Consider the following 18,022-nt stretch of genomic DNA (forward strand, 5'->3'; position numbering starts at 1 on the left):
TGTGTTTTGTTTTTTTCATCTGTTTTCCTACAGGACTTTATCCTTCTCTTAAGATCCTCTAACCTGTTTGTTTTCACTTGCTAATTTTGTGCTCAAACATTTGAATGAACCAAATATAGAATACCAATGGGGCACGCCTGGGTGGCTCAGTCGGTTAAGCGGCCGACTTCAGCTCAGGTCATGATCTCGTGGTCCATGAGTTCGAGCCCCGTGTCGGGCTCTGTGCTGACAATTCAGAGCCTGGAGCCTGTTTCAGATTCTGTGTCTCCCTCTCTCTGACCCTCCCCCATTCATGCTCTGTCTCTCTCTGTCTCAAAAATAAATAAACGTTAAAAAAAATTAAAAAAAAAACAAAAAAACCCCCCAAATATAGAATACCAAAAGAACATGTGGAACTTGGAATCACAATCAAAACTTTAAGTCCAAGGATCTGAAAGTAAAACTGTGTCCTTTACCTGGGTAAAATTCTGCCTGCCATTGGAAATTTACAAGAGGATGAGCAAAGAAGCAAGTATGGGTTCTCAGAAGAATCTCTTCCCTGGACTTAATGGTATCACTTATTTAGGTCAGTAAGTTCATCTGGTGGGACGTCTGTTCCATACATATGACAGACAACAACTGGCAGACAGCTACTACTGGCCAGGTGGATTAGGTAGTGAGACTCAGTTCTGGATCAAGGGAGCCGTTCCTGGCAGTTAGAAAATTTCCTTTGGAAAGTGCCATTGCTTAACCATTCCAGTGAAACTTGGTTATTAATCTCAGCAACACCTGCTATCCAAACAAGCAGTTGGCTACAAATGGCAGTGTTTTGGGGTTTCTTCTGCTTTGGGGGTCAGACGCAGAAAACCTACTGGTGACTGTTCTCTAAATGCTTTAGGGACAGACATTTCTTCTACAGCATCTCTGATAAGGTTTCCCCACAGATCTACACATGGGAAGCAAAGCCCTTCTTGTTCTGTGCCCCCATGGGATCCTCCTTTGCGAACAGCAGTGGCACGATGTGTGCAAACCTAACCAGGTTTTCAAGATCACACATGAAGGAATAAAAACCCACTGAACGTCCCCAACATTCTGGGCACCGTGCCAATGTGTTCACACACTTTCTTCTACTTAGTCTTTACAACAGTCCTGTAAGGTAAGGTAGCCACTATCAGCTAAATTTTAGCTGAACATCAGTCAAAATGCTAGTGCCCCAAAATGCTAGTGCCCCAAATTCCATAGCCAGAAGGCACAGAGCAAGAAGATAGACACGTGAACTCTATGTGATAGTTTGCGGATCATGGTGGACCACCAAATTCCTGACCTCAACTTGTTCCGTATTAGAGCAAGTGGATATGATCAGCCTGAACTCCAGTATCGAGATCACACGCTGGGCATTGTCAGCAGCTCTCCACTGGACGCCTCATCCCGAAGAGGACTTAGAGTCTGAGTGAAAGCTCACGGTGTTTTCTATGACTTTAATTACAATCTTCCCAGGTATTCAGTGCCTCACGACGTATAGAGAATACACATGGATTCTCTCAGTGAAACCCACAAGCACGATACACATGGGCAGGTGATGGGGAGCCCCAGAGCACAGTGTTGTTTGGGGTAGTGCAGACTGCTGCCATCCTCCTCCCATCAGGCGCCCTCTCTGAGGAGTCACAGAGTGACAAAAGCCAGAACAGATGCTCTAGACCCAGCGGCGTGACGTTTGGAAAAACTTCTGCAGAGAGTATTGGTTTCTCCTCTGTTCCCACCCTGCCCCTGGGGCCTTGCAATGGGAATAATAATTCTAACATTTCAGGTTGGTTGTGAAGATGAAGTCACGGTGTATGAAAGCTCCCAACACACGGAGATACCTGAATTAACGTGGGCTGAACTATGAGCTGACTATCCTCACATCATTTCTAGAAAGTTGGAAAGAGACTGCTCTGGGCTTTCCTCTGTGGAGCCTAATTCATCATCATATGTACCTCACTGGTAGGGGCGGAGGAGGAAGAAGGAAGGCAGGAAGGATGGAGAAGGAGTTGGTACAGCACTCAGGGATGCCCCTCGCCTCTCATTTATTCCCTCTGGGTACAGTCATTTGCAGAGCAGCTGGGGAGGGGGGATAGGATCCCTCAGGACGTTATCAGCGTTTTACCCTGGTCTTGAGAGGGCTGAGCTGTGACAGAGCCTTGGGAAGCAGAGCTGCTGTGCTCTCTGGGTAATGGCTGTGTTTAAGCACTATCTGGCTTTTCACAGCCAGCTGACTGATAAAAAGGATCTTGACAGGGAACCCACCCCAGCAGCGGGTAGTTAATGGCACTTTCGGCTGAGCTCATTGCTGGCACGAGAAGCAAAGGATCATAAACCAGAGCTCTAACCTCAAGATGGATTCGATTTTCCAGATATGGATGGTGGTTTCTAAGCCTTGAGCAACGTCGAAGCGTCCTGTTTCCAGAAGTTCTGTTCTGTGTGGTGCTTCCCTGTTTGCAGGGCAGACTCCTTCATGCACATGCATTCACCCTCCCAACAGCTCTGCAAGGTAGAGCTTATGTAGAGATTATGGCCCTCTGGCCCCCAAGAGAGGACTGAGGCTCAGAGAGGGTAAGGGGTGTGCTCGAGCTTGCACAGCTGGCCCTGACCCTCTGCTTTATGACCCCTCAGCTAGAATTTCTTTCCCTTACGATTCCGTTTGTAGAGTAGGATTCCAGGAGGTTTTCTCACCTTTAATCAGTACTTTTGGGCCCAGTAATCTAAAATGAGGAAATTGAGGCTTTAGAGAGATTACGTTCCCTGCCCCAAATCACACAGCTAGTAAATGGCAGAGCTAGGATTAAAATATGACTTCTGACTTCCTAACTGCCCTGCCAGTGTTTCTCAAACGAGGACTGATTTGTGGTTCATACTTGGGGAGCCCAGGGTTACACAGTTTTAAACATTTTGCATTTTTTGCTTTGATAAGACCTTTAAAATAATCTCATTTCACCTATTTACATTAAAAACTACTGTAAACAATTTTAGTAATCATTTGAGATGGAAGCATCTCTTTTTAATATATAAAATAAGTCATTCATTGCTCAGTTTGTAGATCTCAAAGTTGAGACTGTGTCCCATGTCCAAGGTCATTTTCTTCCTTTCTTTCTTTCTTTCTTTCTTTCTTTTTCTTCTTTCTTTCTTCCTTTTTTTTCTTTCTTTATTTCCTCCTTTCTTTTCTTTCTTTCTTTCTTTCTTTCTTTCTTTCTTTCTTTCTTTCTTTCTTTCTTTTTTTCTTTTTAATTTTAGAGAGAGAAAGAGAGAGACAGAATTCTAAGCAGGCTCCTTGCTCAGCACAGAGCCCAGTGTGGGGCTCAATCCTTCTACCCTGGGATCATGACCTTAGCTGAAATCAAGAGTCAGACGCTCAAACTACAGAGCCACCCATGTGCCCCCCGAGGTAATTTTCTTAGGGTTCTATGCAGATGGTCCCCCCCCCCCCATGTACAAAAGTTTATATATTACCCAAGTTTCAGGAACTCTGCACTGTGAGTCCCAGCCTCCTTGTCAAGTTGTGGAAACATTTCCTCATTCTCTCCTTAAAGTATGGGAGTGAGTGAGTATCACAGTCATTTTGCAGGTCAGGACTCTGAAGAGAGGTGTAGATTTGTACCCAAGGTCACAGACCTAGGAACCAACAGAAGTTTACCTCCAATCTGACACTGAATATCCAGGCTACCTCCTAAGAAAATGAAATATCTGGTTTTCTAGCCAGGGAATGACTAAAAGGCTCCAATTTCTCCCTAAAAAGATTTAGAGGGGCACAGATTCAAAGTGGGTGGGATTGGAAAAGAGGAGTGTTACAAACTTCCTGTTGGGCAGTAGGGTCCTCCTAGTAGGAGCAAGAAAAGGTGTTTATCTCACCAGCTTTGACTATCCACCTGTCCCAAAGCACAGCCACCTCCATCTCCAGGATTCTACAAGGTGATGATGCCTGAATTCCATTACGGTGTTTACAATTCCGCGGCCAAGTACTCCGCTTACTTCAGCTTTAAGCAAAGGACTGCAAATGTTTGCATCCCCTTTCTTATCTGGACCGGTTCTCCCACGTCTCCTACATGTGGTTTTCATATGGCTTTTATGAATGCCCGAAGTCTGTTCCAGCTTGTTCTAATGTTGCAGTGTTTTAACTGCCATAACACAGTGGTATCAACAGATAAATCAACTAGATATGTTGAAAAAATTATGGGCAAGAATCCTGTTCTCTTCACCCGGCCTAATTCCTCCACAAGAAGAATCTGCCCTGGGAGTTGCAGGGAGAAGAGAGATGTGGACTACGGTTGAGAAAAAGCCAGTCCAGTGATCCCATTATTCCTAAACTTCTGGACTGTTTTCACTTACAATCAATGACAATTTTCTCTAGAGTTGCCCGTTCTCTGAACCTCGTGATTCCCACTTTCGGGGTGTTTGTTTCTTCTCATCTGCGGATGTCCCTTCTGCCACTCTCGGTGACTTCATTCACTGAATGGGACTTGCTGCTGTGAATCACAAGAGTTCAGGTTGCCGGCTCATAATATTTTTGTATCGCTAAGGATGTCCTGGTTCAGACCTCAAGTTCCCTCCTCTCACTTCCCGAAAGGAGAAAGTTTCTGAACGATTGTTAGAGCACACAGTGCAGAGGCCTCCCTCCCTCCCCAGCACATTCCAGCACACAGGGCTTTCCTCTGCTCTGCTCGCCCTCCGCATCTTGTTTCCAGTCTGATGAGGAGAGGTGGGGGGACATTTGCTTTGGGGAAACAGGCTCTGTAATCCTTGGTCCCTGAAGTGATTTTCAATAGGAAATCTGAATTCCTGCTTCATGTAAAATGAGTCTCAGATGCTGAGAAATGAGTATTTGAGAATAATTTACGATTTGCTTTCCATAAATCAGTGCTGTTTTGCCTACAAATCATTTTGAGAACTGTATACGGCTTTATAAAAAATGAATCCGGGCAGATTGGGAAGCGAGCTTTATATGTTGATTCCTCCTCCTGTCACCAATTAGTTATGTGACTTTGGCACGTTGCCCCAAGTTTTTGAGTTTCATGGGGGTTGTAAAATTATTAAATTACATTCTTCACCAATTAATCCATTAGCTCAGCAAACATTTGTTGCCTGCCATCTCCCTGCCCGTCACCACATGGGGTCCTTCCACCTCTCGCATGTTATCAGAACCAGGTTTCGGGATCAGCTCCATTCTAATAGGATGCACTGGAGAGAAAGGAACTACCATTCAACGTTTATTAGGAATCGGATGATTTTATTTGATCCTTGCACTAACTCTGCAAAGTGGGTGCTCCATTTTATAGATGAGGAACTGAGGCCCAAAGAGGCCGAGCGCCATGCGCGAGGTTGCGTCTCTTCTAAGTAGTAGTGTCTGGGCTGAGACTCGGGTCTGGCTGGCCGTTTCTCTAAGACTCAAAGACTCCCTAAGACAATTAAATTGTCATGTCCATTCTTAGTATTTTTAAGTGTTCCAAGAAACTTGCGACACAGCTTTGTTTTCAGGGAAAAATGTGGAGATTCAGTCGCTCTCCCTGATTGATTTCGCTGGTTTTGTCTAAACGGGGTTAGACATTCCCTCCTGTGCCCGAAGGTGGCGCCGCACGCCGTCCTGAGCGTGGGCAGAGGGAGTAAGTAGCCAGTGCGCCCCCTGGGACGTGGGGTGGAGACCCTCCATGGAAGAAGGCTCCTGAAGTTTGGAGTGCATCACGGTTTCTGCGCTGCCTTTGAGATATGGATAGTCTAGTACAAGAGTTCACAGCTAGAGAGTAGAAGAGAATCATTTCACAAGTCGGGTGGGCAGGTCCCAGGGCAGAAAGTTAGCTCCGGGGGGAGCAGTCACCAGAAGCCCCGTATTTCCTGGATGCTTCCCGTTTTGTGTATGTAGGAGACCAGGGCATATTCATAGCTTAGAGTTCCACAAGGAAGCCTTTACCATGGTGGACTTCAGATGACAAAAATAGGTATCAGTTAGTTTAAGTACAGGAATCAGAAATCACTCTAGTTATTTGAAGCAGGATAGGATTTAATATGAACAACCGAGTGCTTACAAAATAGTTGTGAAGGCTGAAGGAGCAGGTTCTAGGCTGAGCTTTTTGGATGACTTCCAAGCAATACAGCACTGACCCAAGGGGGAAGCTACTGCTTCAGAGGGAGCCATTGCTGCTAAGTGCACGTTGAGGGGGAGCCACGGCCATAACAGGAGACAGGAGGACGGCTGCCCATAGAAGTCCAGGAATCAGCAAGTCCTATCAAGAAACTGGCGCAATCACCACTATTTGCCGGTCCTCAGAACCCTGGAGAAGGAACACTGTGACCCACTGCAAGAAAGTCTCAACTATCCTAAGCAGTAGTGACAACCAGAAGCCAAGGAAAGGACCTCTACTTCACTTCTTTCTTTCAAGTCATATGAGTGCATCTAATTGGCTTTCCAACCTCTTCAGGTATAAGAAGGGTGACATGGAGGTTGAGATGTCAATCCAAGTATCTACCACAAAGAGGTGAGTAATTCTTCAAAGAGGTGCTTTTCCAGCACTACTTGACAACTCCAAGGATAGAACTTCCTCCCAAAAAAAACAAAGCAAAGCAAAACCAAACAAAACCATTTAGACATTCAATGTTTATTCCTTTGAGAATAGAAGCCATCTCAATAATGGAGGCACTCCTGCTCAGTATTTATGTTCTCTTTGTCCCATTCAGGAAAGGCCAAGCCAACTGTGCCCAACCCTGGGCTCAGGGCCTTTCCCTACGTAAGCCCCACCCAGCTGGTGTTTAATACCACTCCAACCCAGTGGGAAGTTTTCTCATCAAAGAAAGTTGAGTCTAATGGGAAAAGTGGTATGCCTGTCCCCTTGCTAGAACAATAGATGGCAAGTGTAAGTTTAGATTTATTGACAACAGACTCAGCACTAGCTCTGTCCCAGGCCCTGAGATACTGTTGAGTATGAGAGACAGAGCATTAACATAAATGCTATGAAGGGGGATAAGCCTGAGAGAGTGAAGGCATGCAGCTAAACCTGGAAACTGGGGCAGATAACATTGGAGGAACCAGACTTCGTAAGTCTTCTTTCTGCTCTGGTTGCCCACACAGGCCACACCTTGACATGGGAGTAAAATTTTCCTGGTGGGAATGGTTGTGAAAATCAAGGTGTTCTGATAACCCCTTGGGGTAGGCAGCTTTTGAAATGACTCCCCCAGACCCCCCCCCACTCCTGGTATTCATGCCTGTGTAAACCCCTCCCCTAGATGTAGTGAGTTGCTTCTAACAAATGGAATATGGCAAACCTGAAGGGGTATCACTTCTAAGATGAGGTTACAGGCAGAAGTGTGAAATGTGCTAAGGTTGAGAAACCCTGGGCTAGAGCTGGGTCTTCCTTCCCTGGCTGTGTCTTTGGTTCCCCTGGATGACCTGATTCTGACTTTCTTACCTCTAGCCACTTCTAGTAAACCATCCCTCTCAACCAGCACACCCTACCCCCAAGCACACCCATCACCCCCACTAGACACCCTGGCTCCATGAGAACCCCCTCTCCCAACTGGTGTTCTCTAATGTCACTTGTTACTGTTGGGAGCATGTTCAGTCTCTTGTCCTCTGCTGTCTCTCCCAAACATCATCTCTCTGGGGACCTGAGGGGTGCAAAGTGCCAGTGGAGTCAGCTGTAGCCTGTGAGTCAGTTCACCAAAAGCCAGTCCCTTTCGAAAAAGTCTGTTTTCATTTAGCCCACACATGGGCTCAACTCAGAAACACTGACACAAACCCTCAACTCAGACCCATTGAAAACTATGCTGAGAGTTTCAGGCAAGGACAAATGCATTTTCCAGAAGAATACCACATAGCTAGGCTTCACAGAGACACCAGAAAGACATATATTAAAATGCAATTAGAAGAAAAGAAAACATACAAGAATATTCAAAACGTTTCCTGTTGGCAAAGAGCAGAAGCACCATTGTTTCTACATCACTTCCTTTTATCTCTTCTGAAAATATCAACTCTGAGAAGGACTTCTGGAGACAATCACATCAGCTGGTGGACACAAATAACAGCTCTATAGGCAATAACCTGAGGAAAGGGAGGGAGTCAAGAACCCCAGAGGGAAGACCCAGAAAGAATGCCCTCCTATTGTTAACCAGAAATATGCTTTGTAACTGAGAAGTCTTCCCAAAGCTTTTTAGTGAGCTGGAGTCTTGTTTGTATTTTCCCTTCTTGCGAGTGAGACAAACACCAGGTTTCTGGGAATGATCTAATCTGTGCTCCATGATAACTTCAATTTCTTCCCTGCCTGAGGTCTGCTCCTCGCCATATGCACCTTATCTGTCAAGCTCGGAGCCCAAGAAGTGGACCATAGAGGATGCTCCATTCGACGGCAGAGTCTGTACTTATATAGACCCTCGGCCCTGGATCCATGTTGTTTGCCCCACCCTGTGAAAACAGAGAGGCCAGTGGAAGGTTCTTGTCACCTTTGTTTAGTTCATTCATTCATTTAATGAACATGGAAGCTCTAATATAGTGCAGGCTCCATGCTAGGTGGCAGAGGTTTGGAAGTGGCTCAAACACAACATATAATTCTGGAAGTTCATGGTCTTTGGGAAAGGGTGGGGGTGTGGATGAAGAGGGATAGACAAAGGACACCGGATGGAGCAGGGAGGTCAGGGATGGCTTACAGGGGCAGATGACATGAATGGAGACACAGAGCTCATTTCCCGCCGTCCCCCCCCCCCCCCCCGTTGCCTGTTCCTCTTGAGCACTTGGAAAACAATTATGGTGTAATTGCCTTCTGACAACTTCTATTACAAATACACATGCTTATACAGACTCAAATATACCCTTTAAAAAAAAAGATTGAGTTTATTTTAGAGCAGTTTTAGATTTACAATGGAACTCAGAGAAAGGTACAGGGATTCTCAGATATGTCCTTAAACCAAGCCATCGTTATCCTGGGAATTCACAGCATAAATAAACCACTAATACATAATGGCATGGATACACAGATGTTTTTTGGAGCATGGCTTATACTGACAAAAAACCCTGGAAAATAAGAGAATTACTGAGTAACTGATCACACATCCATCTTATGGAATATTTTGCAGCTATTTAAAGAGAATAAAAAGAATGAATGCAGCCCTATGAGATGACAGATTTGTCTGTGAGCTATTGTTGAATGAGAAAAGCAAGATCAGCAAAGCATGTGCAGTATGATGCCTTCTTTTGTAAAGCAATGATGAAAAATCTCATGTATGATGTATATGAATATATAGATATCTAGAGAATTATATGTCTGCAGAAAAATCTTTGGAAGAGCACACATCAGGCTGTGCTGGGTATTTTCTGTTTACCTCCAAATCCCTTCCGCATCCTTCCTCGACCGGTGGTGCGCCCCACAGCCTGACTTGTATGGGCTGTGTCTGTGGTCCACTGTACCCCTGGGCTTCTGGTTGGTTTGGCAAATGGGAGGTACCAACAGAGGGTGGGAAGCGGCGAGGAAGCGAGGTCAGGGTATCGTGTCCTGGTTCCATTCCTGCCAGTGGTCGTGGCTGCATACAGGTGCCATCACTTTTCTGAAGACCATCTTCCCTGGTGGGGGCCTCCATATAACCATTCTCTTTGTTTTCTAATCCTTATCTTGGACTCTTGAAGCTGAGAGGCCTATCTGCTCTCTCTTCACCATCTTTTGCTAGTTTTTCTCAACCCAGCTAACACTGGGTCCCTTTATTAAAACCCCCCTGAATACTCAGCATGAGGGTGCCATCTGTTCCCTGCAAGGACCCTGCCGCACACGGCCGTGAACATAGTGTGTCTGCAGGGGATGGCAGAAGCGACGGAGGCAGAGGAGGGGGAGATGGGGAGCCAGGCTAAGAGGGAAAAGAGAAAAGACACACTTATGGAGTCAAGTACATTTATGCATATGCATGAGTATATGTAGGATGAAATTAAATAAAATTTAGTAAAATAAATAAATTTAATAAAATTTGATAAAAAGAGAAAATAAAAACAGAAAACATTTCCCCTGCCCCCAGTCCTTCTTCACAGCAGTGGTGCTGTGAGGAGCTTAGCTCTGTGCTCGCTGCTGTTTGCCCCATGTGCCCTTCCCCTGGCTCAGAGCAGGAAGCTCCACGGGCTCCTCCTCCTGGCTCTCACCACAGCTGAGCGGCAGGAAAGGTCACTGTGAATATACACAGGACAGGGACCCGAGAGGAGACGAAGCCATGGGGGTGGGGGGCCCTCCTCGGATTCTCCAGCCACAGCAGGGCATTTCACGCATTCAACACATTTCTCCCGGCAGGATTTATTCACGCTGGCCATTCTGCCTGGTCCTAGTTGATATCTTTCTTCCCCGGAAAACTTCCCCAGACCTCCTCCTGTCACACTACAGTTTAATCACTCCTTCCCCTCCATCTCCTCCCTTTTCTGTACACTGTTGGCATTTTTTTCCACCTGCAGGTCATTATTTGGTCTGTGTCAGGCACTAAACGGGAGCGCATGGGGGACACACGCTGAGCGTAATGCCCACGCGTAACTCTAGTTCAGTCCGGGGCCCGATACTTGGGAATGTTCACTGTGCAACGGATTGAATTGATTGATTTATTGATTATAGATGGCCTAGCTTGCTGAGCTCAATCCACCTTGTCATCGTACCTATGAAGACTTTAAAAAAAAAAAAGTTTATTGGGGCACCTGGGTGGCTCAGTCAATTAGGCATCTGACTTTAGCTCAAGTCATGATCTCGCAGTCCGTGAGTTCAAGCCCTGCATCGGGCTCTGTGCTGACAGCTCTGAGCCTGGAGCCTGTTTCAGATTCTGTGTCTCCCTCTCTGCCCTCCCTCCCTTGCTTGTGCTCCGTTTCTCTCTCTCTCTCTCTCTCTCTCTCTCTCTCTCTCAAAAATACATAAACATTAAAAAAAATTTTTTTTAAGTTTATGTATTTTTGAGAGAATCCAAGCGGGGGAGGGGCAGAGAGAGGGAGACAGAGGATCTGAAGCAGGCTCTCTGCTGTCAGCAGAGTGTCCCATGCGGGGCTTGAACTCACAAACCACGAGATCATGACCAGAGCCAAAGTGGGACGCTCAACCAACTGGGCCACCCAGGTGCCTCCCCCATTTAAAAAAAAAAAATGTGTATTTCATATGAGGACTTGTGAACACAGACAGAAGTAACTGGCCTGAAGTCTCAGAGCAAGCAGCAGCAGAGCTCTCTGGAGTCCCCTAGTCCAGTGCCTGTTTTGAGGACATGCCTCTCTCAGCCTCACTATGTCCTGGCTAGAGATGCATGGCTTCCCACTTGGATCCAACTGTTCCTCTGTGCCTGACAATGTCCACTCTAGGATGGTTGCTTGTCATCAACCCTACAGGGAGAGGCATATCTCCTGGGCCCTGACATGTTATATTTTCCAGAAACCTAGAGTGAAGCATGTGAGGTTGACGGTCCTGTTTTCTTTCAGGAGAGAGAGCTATGTACCCTGCGTGAACAACCAGAAAAGAAATGCTTGTTCATCTTTTTCAGGCTTCCAGAAAATTTATATTCTTTCCAACCCAAGGCTTGTTGCAAATATCTCCCTAAAGAGATGATGGCCCTGGTGATTTATGGCCCAAAGCTGACTGCCATCCAAAAGGATTATTAGACACGCTGGGCCTGAAGTAAGTTTGTGTCACATATATGTACATACACAGACACACGTTTCCCTCACTCTCTTTCTCTCTCAATAAAACCTAGACACAAGCTCCTATTAGGCTGCAGACTTTCTGGAACCCATGATGCCAGTATGGTGTTAGGATTCATCTCTGTCATCATGTTCTGCCCTCTGAACAAGAGTCCTTCTGGGCTGTACTTTGAACATTGTAAAGAACTGTACAAATATGAGATATGAAGGTTAAGATGGTTGTCGAGGCAGTTCAAAAGGGAAGTTCTCTTTTCTCAGTTGAGTAATTTGGGGGGAGACATTTTGACTTCAGTTACCCAGATGATTACCTCAACTCTCCAACTCTCATGCTTTGTGGACGTAACTTTTGAAATTTGGAAAGGAATTCTGCCATGAGTATGACATTGGAAATGTGACTTTTTGTAATTTCTTTTCATCATTCTTTAGATTCTCCAGACTGGCCTTTTCATGATGAGAGTTCTCAGGTTGGCTAGAGGCAAAACCCACCTCCAGTTTCTTGGCTGTGCCTCTTGCTGATCCAACCCTGCTCCTCTTTACTCGAAGGGAGAGTGAGCTTAGGTATGCAGTATCTTTAAACACATAGGGTGGTGCCCACTTTTATTTAATATCTGGAAAAGACAGTTATCTGCTGGGCGGTGTGACAAAACTGCATTATGATTTCTTGTGCTCTAAAGCGGAAGGGGGAATAGAATTCCTCCTCCAGAACTCTTTGGTTTGGCAGTTGGGGTTGTTTGAGTTGAGATAAAGGCTAATATTTATTCAGCCAGCTTCCCAAATCTGACCTGCTACTTGGAATCTGCTCAGTGGTGACCAAGTGTTAGTCATCTCAGAGCCCTGCTTGTTATCACAGCCAAGAGCACAGGCTGGTATGAAATACCAGTACGTTATTCCTCCAAGACTGGCTTGGAAACATGTGGCAGGGCCTGATGGTGGGTTTCTGGTTTAATTCACGCTAGTTTGTAGAAAGACAATGCACAAAATAACGAGATCTAGGAGTTGATTGAGGGCTTTAAAGACCAACTAATGGTCTCAAAAGATCATAGATGAAGACTCAGAGGCCCAGAGAAGGTGAATGACTTACTTGGATTACTTGGCTGGTTAGGTGCAGAGTCATAGCTAGAACTGTCTTGGCTAGAGTTGCCGTTTACTGAGTTACAGGTATGTGCCAGGCATTGGAGACAACCGGCCAAATGTCCACATACGCTGCATGGGTGAGGCTCCAGCCTTTACATAGGCGATCTTACATGGATAAGTGCCTGGGGAAATGGACCTGGGAGATCAGGCATTTGGCATTACTCTTTGGCATTTACTTTAGGGAAAAGAGAGTCTGAGAAGCTAGGCGAGTGCCAGGGTGACCAAGGACAGCATGGACTCAGCTGGGAAGATATGAATGCATGCCTTCCCACTACCGCCACTACCCCCAGCCCTGACCTCCCGCCATATGCTGCCACTGTCCCTTGAGAAGCAGTGGGCTTTAGGACAGTATTTGAGCATTTGGGGCTACAAGAAGAGCACTGAGCACAGAGTCAGAGACCCTGGGTTCCAGTTCCAGCCTCCTTCATTTACTGGTGCTGTGGTCCTGGACAGTCATAGCACACTCTTTCTCAGAGCCTCAGTTTCCTTATCTGTAGAGTGAGGAAGGTAAAACCCATCCTATCCTATTTTGGAGGTGAAGTGTGGATAATAAATATATAGGGAAGTTTTAAATGCAGAAATATCACATACAGGTGAGAAATCACTTTTGTTAGTCATCCACGAATTCTTACTCACTTGCTGTTGTGACCAATTTGGCTAAACGCTGGCAGGATTGAGAGTTTAGGACATTAAGACAGAGAAAAGCTAACTGCCTCCAACCAGGTCTAAAACCTCAGCCATAATGGTGTAGCTCTACTGACACTACAAAATGTCCCCATTTGTTGGGGGAGGGGAGCTATTTAATCGCTCCAGCCTTAATTCCCAAGTTGGTTAGTGCAAAGAGCACAGTACTTAGAGAAACAGGGTTTAAGATCTTGAGTACGACATCGATGGATATCTAATTTGGGGCAATTTACTAGCTTGTTGGAACGTTAATTTATTGATTTGTAAAATGTATCAAATACAGCCAATTCATATGGCTCTTGTGAGGTTTGTTTATGAGTAGGCGCCCCATGCATGTGGCTGAACTTGAATCTGCTATTTATTTAGGTCACATTCTGTGTGATGTTTTTATGACAAAATGACATTTTTGTGTTAGGTCATCTTAGTGTACCAGTGACCCCAGAAAAAGGAAGCACATGAGGGAGGGCATCCATGTCATTGTGAAGCTAATTAATTACAGCAATAAGAACTTTTGTAATTCTGAGGATGAAACATCTGGTGACTATTGCAGGGATAATTACTAACCCTTGTAATTGCAGGTATTCCTGGACATGACATTTCCTGGTACTCTGGAATTCTCACCAAGTGGCAATGGCTAGGACATTTTTCATTTGCATTTCATGGGATACTTTATGCAGCAGAGCATTTCACAATGATACGTTGTTTCTTCCTCCCACGCAAGAACCCTGGTAAAAATGTCCCTGTCCTTCATGGTTCCTATGTTCCCTTGATGGACTGCTCAGGGCTGTGCACGAATGGTCTTCAGCATTGGAGGCAATATAATTCTGTCTACAGTTAATGTGGTTCCATCTGTCTGTCTATTGGTTTGTGTGGGTTATTTCACTGACATAGTAGCTTATATTTTGCTATATGACAAAGTAATAAAAATTTAAGAACCATAAAGAAGAATTTCACTTCCCTGGGAGCTCTGAGATCTTCCCTTTATATATACGGAAGGAGAAAGAGGAGCAATCAGGAGCAAGGAGACATTGGACTCTCTAGGTCTCCTGGATCAGCTCAGCACAGCCTATGTATGGTGGTCACTGCTGATTAAGAAGCACGATGAGATGGCCCAATGGTGAAGGAAACCATGAAAGGGTTAAAACAGGATGGCACTGAGATACCTAGGTAGGGAATGAAGGGAAGACAATGAGAGAGATGAAGAAAAGAAAATAATATCTAAAGAAGATTTTGTCCGTATTTGTTGGATTCTTCCCAGTCCTTGCATTGACTCATTTGAGAACACCTAGAGTACAGATCAGTATTAATTCCTAAGGCCTTTTGAGTTAAAGCTGTTACTGAATATCATTCCATGTAGAAAATGGTCCACATAAGGATACAACTCATAAGAAGGTAGTGTGTGGTTATAAATTCTCAACGGAGATCTCCCCTCTACCTTATACCACCAGCAAGTGAGCTGTGCAGTTTCCTTGTATCTTCTTAGAGGCAATGGGGGCCATGTTAACCTCTAGCTCACCATTGCATTGAGGGTGTAGACATCTGAGAGCCTAGCTTTGTGAGTTTCCTTAGGCTTATCTTTTGTCACTCATTCACCACAAGGCAAGAGAAAAAAAAAATACTTCTATTTATCAGGCTTGGCAAATGCCATTGAAGTACAAATTGTCTTCAGGGCTCTACCAGCCTCTATGAGGTTCCACCTTGATTCATTCCCTCATGTGAATATTCTTTTCTTTCTTTCTTTTTTAAGTTTATTTATTTATTTTGAGAGAGTGCACGCACAAGTGGGGGAGGGGCTGAGAGAGTGGGAGAGAGAATCCCAAGCAGCCTCTGCAATGTCAGCATGGAGTCTGACACAGGGATTGATCCCACAAACTGTGAGATCATGACCTGAGCCAAAACCAAGAGTCAGATGCCCCTTCTGACCTTCTGAGCCACCCAGGTACCCCTATATTCTTTTATTTCTTAACATCTCATGCATTGGAAGTCTTAGCTAGAGCAATTAGGCAAGAAAAAGAAATAAAAGGCATCCACGTTGGATAGGAGGAAGTAAAATAATCTCTGTTCTAAACAACAGAGGGAAAATAGACTGAAAAAAAAAAAAAGAGCTCAGGGACTTGTGAGATAATAACAAAAGAGGTAACATTCATGTCATTGAAGTTCTAGAGCAGAAGAGAACTGTCAGTATAAAACCCTGCACCCTCTGAAAATATCCACCAACCAACATGATGCAGCTGACATTTAGAGAACACTCAACCCAACAGCAGCAGAATACATATTCCTTTCAAGAGCCCAAAGAACATACACAAAATATATCCTGGGTTATAAACCAACCTTCCAAAAAATGAAAAGAGAAATCATATGGAATATGTGCTCTTACCACAATGGAAGCAAAGTAGAAATTAAAGACAGATAAGAGAAAAATCTCCAAATACTGGGAAACTAAACCACATATGTCTAGATAATCTGAGGGTCAAAGAAGAAAGGACTCTCAAGGGAAATTTGAAAAAACAAAACAAAATAAAACACATTGAACTGAATGCAAATGGAAATCCAACTTCTCATAATTTGTGGGGCACAGCTAACACAGTGTAAAATGGAAATTTATAGTACTGATGCATAAGTTAGAGAAGAGGAAAAGGCTCAAATCAATAATCTAAGCTCCCACCTCAAGAACTTAAGGGGAAAAAAAAAGCAAAATAAATCCAAAACAAGCATAAGGAAGTACATAACAAAGACAGTTGCATAAATTAGTGAAATTGAAAACAGAAAAATTATAGAGGAAATAAATGAAACAAAGAACAACTAGTTCTTTTTTTTAAAGATCAATAAAATTGGCAAAATTTTAGCAACACTGGCAAAATGGAAAATAGAGACAGAAAAGAGGAGATCCAAGTTATCAGTATTAGGAATAAAACAGGCGTAACATTACAGATCTTGAAAATAATCAAAAAACAATAAGGGAAAACTATAAGCGACACACATACATCTGACAACTTGGATGAAATGGACCAATTACTTGAAAAATACTAAGTACCACAACTCACTCAATACAAAAGATAAGTTTGGTAGCCTCATAACTATTAAGGAAATTGAATTTATCACTGAAAAACTAAAAAGAAAAAAAATACCCTCCAGGCCTGAATGGTTTCATTAAATACTTTTACCAAACATTAAAAAAAATTAACACCAGTTGTACACAACATCTTCCAGAAAAAACAGGAAGGAGTACTTCCCAATTCATTTTATAAAATATACATACTGCTGGAAGTTCTAGCCAGCACAACAAAGAAAGAAAGAAAGAAAGAAAAGAAAAGAAAAAAAGAAAGAATAAAGGAAGGAGGGAAGGAAAGGGGAGAGAAGAAGGGAATGAAGGACAGAGGAAAGGATGGTGGGAGGGAAGGAAGGAAGGAAGGAAGGAAGGAAGGAAGGAGGGAGGGAGGAAAGGAAGGAAGGAAGGTGGGGAGAGGGGGAAAGGAAGGAAAGAAGGTGGGGAGGGAGGGAGGAAGGAAGGAAGGAAGGAAGGAAGGAAGGGAGGGAGGAAGGAAGGAAGGAAAAGGTAGCAGTATGAGGAATGAAAAGCATACACATAGACTACATGGAGAATTATATGATCACTCATATATTGCTGGTAGGAATGTAAATGGTACAGACACTGAAAAATGATTTGGCAGTTTCTTAAAAATCAAATATGCCAATACCCTATAATCCTGCACTCCTGGGCATTTTTCCCAGAGAAATGAAGACTTACACTCACACAAAAACCTGTAGATGAATGTTTACAGCAGCTTTATTCACAAAAGCTCCAAACTGGAAATAACCCATTTGCTCTTCAACAGGTGATTGGTTAGACAAACTATGGAATATCTATACCATGGAACACTACCCAGCAACAAAAAAGAACAAGCTCTGATACATGCAACAAGGTGGATGAGTCTCCAGAGTGCCCTACTGCATAAAAAAAGCCAATTCCCAAAGGTTACATACTGTTTAGTTCCATTTACCTAACATTTTTGAACAAACAAAACTACAGAAATGGTGAACAGAATAGTGGTTGGCAGGGGTTGAGGAGTGGGTGGGGGCAAGAAGGAAGTAAGTGTGGCTATAAAAGGGTGACAGGAGGGATCCTTCTTGTGGTAGAAACGTTCCGTATCTTGACTGTATCCATGTCAATACCCTAGTTGTGATACTGGGCTATCGTTTTTCACGATTTGCCATGGGGAAAACCGGGCAGAAGGTACACTGGATGGAGATCTCTCTGTATTATTTCTTCCAACTCATATGAATCTACAATCCTTCAAAATGAAAAAAAAAAAAAAGAGTTCAAGATCAATTAGGATACTTAAGTTCATGCAATAAAAGGGCTTCACAGCTGCTGCTTGACAACAAGTACACAGACTGATTCGACAGTGCCAGCAGATGTCATTTGTGCAGCCTGTTTGGTAATTATACCTCATGGGTTCCCTAGTAATTACAGTGGGACTCACACTGTATTTCCCATGCCGGAAATCACCACATTCCCTTAGTAATTACTCAGGGCCAAACACCTTTGGCAGTGGAGGGTTTGCAATT

The sequence above is a fragment of the Panthera tigris genome, chromosome D4, assembly GCF_018350195.1.
Source record: "Panthera tigris isolate Pti1 chromosome D4, P.tigris_Pti1_mat1.1, whole genome shotgun sequence".
Lineage (NCBI taxonomy): Eukaryota > Metazoa > Chordata > Mammalia > Carnivora > Felidae > Panthera > Panthera tigris.